Below are 8,183 nucleotides of genomic sequence, written 5' to 3'. Positions count from 1 at the left end.
ACCAGAACACCCAGAAGAACACTCTTGAGTCTGGCGCCTTAGACCGCTCGGCCACTCCGACGTGCGGTGCTACGATCACCATCATCACTATCACATCATCCATCAACTAATATACAGCATCATCCTCATACTCCTCACACTCATCATACTAATCATACGCACAATCCTAATCCTCATCATCTGCATCAACTTCACAAACACCACCAAAACCACAACAACAACCATCACCACCACCACCACCACCACCACACAACAACAACATCAACATCAACAAACACAAATTAATCACATTCATCACAACACATAAGCAAACTATGTCAAGCAGAACACATCAGAACAACACTAAACAAACCATCTACCTCATCAAACTCCCAATAAGTATGCACTCTACGGTGTACAACTCGAACATCAAGTGTGTATGTCCATCGTCAGCATTTGAGATGTGCACAATTACAACGAGGAGTTCGCATACCACTGAGAAAATCCACTCACAACGTCACTCGAATCCACTCGATTCACCAATGCAATAATGACCAACTATCATTAGAAACACTTTCACACGAAACACCAAACACACACACAAATATATACACACTCACACACATAATTGCAAGCAGGCAGGCATGCGTGTATGCATGCATGCACACACATGCATACACTCAGTCAAGCAGAATCTTCGCCATATCGATCAACAAACCGACTACGAGTGAACACCACAGTCCACCAATGCCTATTCCAAGCATATACGAGTGTGATTGGTTTGTTTGGAAATGAGTGACCTATCGCTTTCTCACCAATCATAAGTGTCGCGTTCATCAGACCGATCAACTGTCAGGTTGTGCCAGTCATACTGGAATCATTGTGAACAACGGTGTTCAGATTGCCCTCTTCTCTATTCACCTCTCCTCTCCCCTGCTCACATCACGTCACTTCGCATCTCCTCCTAACTGATCCCCTCCCACCCTATGTTGGCTCGTCTCACGGAACCTCATCAAACCAGATTATATCTCATCCACCGCATTCGGTGGGTTTCGTCGACACGTGGATGGCAAGTCAGTTGTGGATCACGTCAACTCTCTCGTCTGTATGGGTCTCGCCAACTCGCCACTCCCATATTGATCTCATCGATGTGTGTGTTGTGCAGTTCACTTTGCTACGTATTGATCGAGAGGACTGGAAACGTCGGTCGATTATGTGTGCGTTTTGACTGTGAATGTCGGGTGCGTGTCTGTGATCGTAATGCACACAAGACTGGGTATGTGTATGTGGTGTGATGTGATTTCGGTTGTTGTGTGCAATGTAGTTAGAACTAGTTGACAGTGTATTGGGAAGACGAGACATGGGACGAATTCGGTCAGTGAGATGAGTGAAGTGGAGAATGATTTGCACCAGAGTTCAGGAGATAATGTGAGAAGTTGTGTGTGAAATTCACCGATGACTCGATGTTTACAAGCTTCTAAGCATCCGTATACATACATGCAAATATACACGATTGGTTACGTGACTGTATGTGGTTGCTGCAATGTTGTGGATTGAGGTGTGACAGTTGTAGACGTTGGTATGTGTGCAGATGAACGTGTCTCGGTGTGTTTTTGGTCAGGTGGGTGAACAGAGAGACAGGAGAGGCCCAGTTTGTGTTTGTTGGTTGATGTTTGTGGTGTCGACTGAGTTGTTGTTTTATTCAGTGTTGTTCGTTGTGGAAAGTATGTGTCGGAGGTGGGATTCGAACCCACGCCCACATCGTGGACCAGAACACCCAGAAGAACACTCTTGAGTCTGGCGCCTTAGACCGCTCGGCCACTCCGACGTGCGGTGCTACGATCACCATCATCACTATCACATCATCCATCAACTAATATACAGCATCATCCTCATACTCCTCACACTCATCATACTAATCATACGCACAATCCTAATCCTCATCATCTGCATCAACTTCACAAACACCACCAAAACCACAACAACAACCATCACCACCACCACCACCACCACCAACAACAACAACAACATCAACATCAACAAACACAAATTAATCACATTCATCACAACACATAAGCAAACTATGTCAAGCAGAACACATCAGAACAACACTAAACAAACCATCTACCTCATCAAACTCCCAATAAGTATGCACTCTACGGTGTACAACTCGAACATCAAGTGTGTATGTCCATCGTCAGCATTTGAGATGTGCACAATTACAACGAGGAGTTCGCATACCACTGAGAAAATCCACTCACAACGTCACTCGAATCCACTCGATTCACCAATGCAATAATGACCAACTATCATTAGAAACACTTTCACACGAAACACCAAACACACACACAAATATATACACACTCACACACATAATTGCAAGCAGGCAGGCATGCGTGTATGCATGCATGCACACACATGCATACACTCAGTCAAGCAGAATCTTCGCCATATCGATCAACAAACCGACTACGAGTGAACACCACAGTCCACCAATGCCTATTCCAAGCATATACGAGTGTGATTGGTTTGTTTGGAAATGAGTGACCTATCGCTTTCTCACCAATCATAAGTGTCGCGTTCATCAGACCGATCAACTGTCAGGTTGTGCCAGTCATACTGGAATCATTGTGAACAACGGTGTTCAGATTGCCCTCTTCTCTATTCACCTCTCCTCTCCCCTGCTCACATCACGTCACTTCGCATCTCCTCCTAACTGATCCCCTCCCACCCTATGTTGGCTCGTCTCACGGAACCTCATCAAACCAGATTATATCTCATCCACCGCATTCGGTGGGTTTCGTCGACACGTGGATGGCAAGTCAGTTGTGGATCACGTCAACTCTCTCGTCTGTATGGGTCTCGCCAACTCGCCACTCCCATATTGATCTCATCGATGTGTGTGTTGTGCAGTTCACTTTGCTACGTATTGATCGAGAGGACTGGAAACGTCGGTCGATTATGTGTGCGTTTTGACTGTGAATGTCGGGTGCGTGTCTGTGATCGTAATGCACACAAGACTGGGTATGTGTATGTGGTGTGATGTGATTTCGGTTGTTGTGTGCAATGTAGTTAGAACTAGTTGACAGTGTATTGGGAAGACGAGACATGGGACGAATTCGGTCAGTGAGATGAGTGAAGTGGAGAATGATTTGCACCAGAGTTCAGGAGATAATGTGAGAAGTTGTGTGTGAAATTCACCGATGACTCGATGTTTACAAGCTTCTAAGCATCCGTATACATACATGCAAATATACACGATTGGTTACGTGACTGTATGTGGTTGCTGCAATGTTGTGGATTGAGGTGTGACAGTTGTAGACGTTGGTATGTGTGCAGATGAACGTGTCTCGGTGTGTTTTTGGTCAGGTGGGTGAACAGAGAGACAGGAGAGGCCCAGTTTGTGTTTGTTGGTTGATGTTTGTGGTGTCGACTGAGTTGTTGTTTTATTCAGTGTTGTTCGTTGTGGAAAGTATGTGTCGGAGGTGGGATTCGAACCCACGCCCACATCGTGGACCAGAACACCCAGAAGAACACTCTTGAGTCTGGCGCCTTAGACCGCTCGGCCACTCCGACGTGCGGTGCTACGATCACCATCATCACTATCACATCATCCATCAACTAATATACAGCATCATCCTCATACTCCTCACACTCATCATACTAATCATACGCACAATCCTAATCCTCATCATCTGCATCAACTTCACAAACACCACCAAAACCACAACAACAACCAACCATCACCAGCACCACCACCAACAACAACAACAACAACATCAACATCAACAAACACAAATTAATCACATTCATCACAACACATAAGCAAACTATGTCAAGCAGAACACATCAGAACAACACTAAACAAACCATCTACCTCATCAAACTCCCAATAAGTATGCACTCTACGGTGTACAACTCGAACATCAAGTGTGTATGTCCATCGTCAGCATTTGAGATGTGCACAATTACAACGAGGAGTTCGCATACCACTGAGAAAATCCACTCACAACGTCACTCGAATCCACTCGATTCACCAATGCAATAATGACCAACTATCATTAGAAACACTTTCACACGAAACACCAAACACACACACAAATATATACACACTCACACACATAATTGCAAGCAGGCAGGCATGCGTGTATGCATGCATGCACACACATGCATACACTCAGTCAAGCAGAATCTTCGCCATATCGATCAACAAACCGACTACGAGTGAACACCACAGTCCACCAATGCCTATTCCAAGCATATACGAGTGTGATTGGTTTGTTTGGAAATGAGTGACCTATCGCTTTCTCACCAATCATAAGTGTCGCGTTCATCAGACCGATCAACTGTCAGGTTGTGCCAGTCATACTGGAATCATTGTGAACAACGGTGTTCAGATTGCCCTCTTCTCTATTCACCTCTCCTCTCCCCTGCTCACATCACGTCACTTCGCATCTCCTCCTAACTGATCCCCTCCCACCCTATGTTGGCTCGTCTCACGGAACCTCATCAAACCAGATTATATCTCATCCACCGCATTCGGTGGGTTTCGTCGACACGTGGATGGCAAGTCAGTTGTGGATCACGTCAACTCTCTCGTCTGTATGGGTCTCGCCAACTCGCCACTCCCATATTGATCTCATCGATGTGTGTGTTGTGCAGTTCACTTTGCTACGTATTGATCGAGAGGACTGGAAACGTCGGTCGATTATGTGTGCGTTTTGACTGTGAATGTCGGGTGCGTGTCTGTGATCGTAATGCACACAAGACTGGGTATGTGTATGTGGTGTGATGTGATTTCGGTTGTTGTGTGCAATGTAGTTAGAACTAGTTGACAGTGTATTGGGAAGACGAGACATGGGACGAATTCGGTCAGTGAGATGAGTGAAGTGGAGAATGATTTGCACCAGAGTTCAGGAGATAATGTGAGAAGTTGTGTGTGAAATTCACCGATGACTCGATGTTTACAAGCTTCTAAGCATCCGTATACATACATGCAAATATACACGATTGGTTACGTGACTGTATGTGGTTGCTGCAATGTTGTGGATTGAGGTGTGACAGTTGTAGACGTTGGTATGTGTGCAGATGAACGTGTCTCGGTGTGTTTTTGGTCAGGTGGGTGAACAGAGAGACAGGAGAGGCCCAGTTTGTGTTTGTTGGTTGATGTTTGTGGTGTCGACTGAGTTGTTGTTTTATTCAGTGTTGTTCGTTGTGGAAAGTATGTGTCGGAGGTGGGATTCGAACCCACGCCCACATCGTGGACCAGAACACCCAGAAGAACACTCTTGAGTCTGGCGCCTTAGACCGCTCGGCCACTCCGACGTGCGGTGCTACGATCACCATCATCACTATCACATCATCCATCAACTAATATACAGCATCATCCTCATACTCCTCACACTCATCATACTAATCATACGCACAATCCTAATCCTCATCATCTGCATCAACTTCACAAACACCACCAAAACCACAACAACAACCATCACCACCACCACCACCACCACCAACAACAACAACAACATCAACATCAACAAACACAAATTAATCACATTCATCACAACACATAAGCAAACTATGTCAAGCAGAACACATCAGAACAACACTAAACAAACCATCTACCTCATCAAACTCCCAATAAGTATGCACTCTACGGTGTACAACTCGAACATCAAGTGTGTATGTCCATCGTCAGCATTTGAGATGTGCACAATTACAACGAGGAGTTCGCATACCACTGAGAAAATCCACTCACAACGTCACTCGAATCCACTCGATTCACCAATGCAATAATGACCAACTATCATTAGAAACACTTTCACACGAAACACCAAACACACACACAAATATATACACACTCACACACATAATTGCAAGCAGGCAGGCATGCGTGTATGCATGCATGCACACACATGCATACACTCAGTCAAGCAGAATCTTCGCCATATCGATCAACAAACCGACTACGAGTGAACACCACAGTCCACCAATGCCTATTCCAAGCATATACGAGTGTGATTGGTTTGTTTGGAAATGAGTGACCTATCGCTTTCTCACCAATCATAAGTGTCGCGTTCATCAGACCGATCAACTGTCAGGTTGTGCCAGTCATACTGGAATCATTGTGAACAACGGTGTTCAGATTGCCCTCTTCTCTATTCACCTCTCCTCTCCCCTGCTCACATCACGTCACTTCGCATCTCCTCCTAACTGATCCCCTCCCACCCTATGTTGGCTCGTCTCACGGAACCTCATCAAACCAGATTATATCTCATCCACCGCATTCGGTGGGTTTCGTCGACACGTGGATGGCAAGTCAGTTGTGGATCACGTCAACTCTCTCGTCTGTATGGGTCTCGCCAACTCGCCACTCCCATATTGATCTCATCGATGTGTGTGTTGTGCAGTTCACTTTGCTACGTATTGATCGAGAGGACTGGAAACGTCGGTCGATTATGTGTGCGTTTTGACTGTGAATGTCGGGTGCGTGTCTGTGATCGTAATGCACACAAGACTGGGTATGTGTATGTGGTGTGATGTGATTTCGGTTGTTGTGTGCAATGTAGTTAGAACTAGTTGACAGTGTATTGGGAAGACGAGACATGGGACGAATTCGGTCAGTGAGATGAGTGAAGTGGAGAATGATTTGCACCAGAGTTCAGGAGATAATGTGAGAAGTTGTGTGTGAAATTCACCGATGACTCGATGTTTACAAGCTTCTAAGCATCCGTATACATACATGCAAATATACACGATTGGTTACGTGACTGTATGTGGTTGCTGCAATGTTGTGGATTGAGGTGTGACAGTTGTAGACGTTGGTATGTGTGCAGATGAACGTGTCTCGGTGTGTTTTTGGTCAGGTGGGTGAACAGAGAGACAGGAGAGGCCCAGTTTGTGTTTGTTGGTTGATGTTTGTGGTGTCGACTGAGTTGTTGTTTTATTCAGTGTTGTTCGTTGTGGAAAGTGTGTGTCGGAGGTGGATTCGAACCCACGCCCACATCGTGGACCAGAACACCCAGAAGAACACTCTTGAGTCTGGCGCCTTAGACCGCTCGGCCACTCCGACGTGCGGTGCTACGATCACCATCATCACTATCACATCATCCATCAACTAATATACAGCATCATCCTCATACTCCTCACACTCATCATACTAATCATACGCACAATCCTAATCCTCATCATCTGCATCAACTTCACAAACACCACCAAAACCACAACAACAACCATCACCACCACCACCACCACCACCAACAACAACAACAACAACATCAACATCAACAAACACAAATTAATCACATTCATCACAACACATAAGCAAACTATGTCAAGCAGAACACATCAGAACAACACTAAACAAACCATCTACCTCATCAAACTCCCAATAAGTATGCACTCTACGGTGTACAACTCGAACATCAAGTGTGTATGTCCATCGTCAGCATTTGAGATGTGCACAATTACAACGAGGAGTTCGCATACCACTGAGAAAATCCACTCACAACGTCACTCGAATCCACTCGATTCACCAATGCAATAATGACCAACTATCATTAGAAACACTTTCACACGAAACACCAAACACACACACAAATATATACACACTCACACACATAATTGCAAGCAGGCAGGCATGCGTGTATGCATGCATGCACACACATGCATACACTCAGTCAAGCAGAATCTTCGCCATATCGATCAACAAACCGACTACGAGTGAACACCACAGTCCACCAATGCCTATTCCAAGCATATACGAGTGTGATTGGTTTGTTTGGAAATGAGTGACCTATCGCTTTCTCACCAATCATAAGTGTCGCGTTCATCAGACCGATCAACTGTCAGGTTGTGCCAGTCATACTGGAATCATTGTGAACAACGGTGTTCAGATTGCCCTCTTCTCTATTCACCTCTCCTCTCCCCTGCTCACATCACGTCACTTCGCATCTCCTCCTAACTGATCCTCCCACCCTATGTTGGCTCGTCTCACGGAACCTCATCAAACCAGATTATATCTCATCCACCGCATTCGGTGGGTTTCGTCGACACGTGGATGGCAAGTCAGTTGTGGATCACGTCAACTCTCTCGTCTGTATGGGTCTCGCCAACTCGCCACTCCCATATTGATCTCATCGATGTGTGTGTTGTGCAGTTCACTTTGCTACGTATTGATCGAGAGGACTGGAAACGTCGGTCGA

Source organism: Schistosoma haematobium, chromosome 4, assembly GCF_000699445.3.
Source record: "Schistosoma haematobium chromosome 4, whole genome shotgun sequence".
NCBI lineage: Eukaryota > Metazoa > Platyhelminthes > Trematoda > Strigeidida > Schistosomatidae > Schistosoma > Schistosoma haematobium.
The sequence above is the reverse complement of the archived record's forward strand: the minus strand, read 5'-3'. Positions refer to the sequence as shown.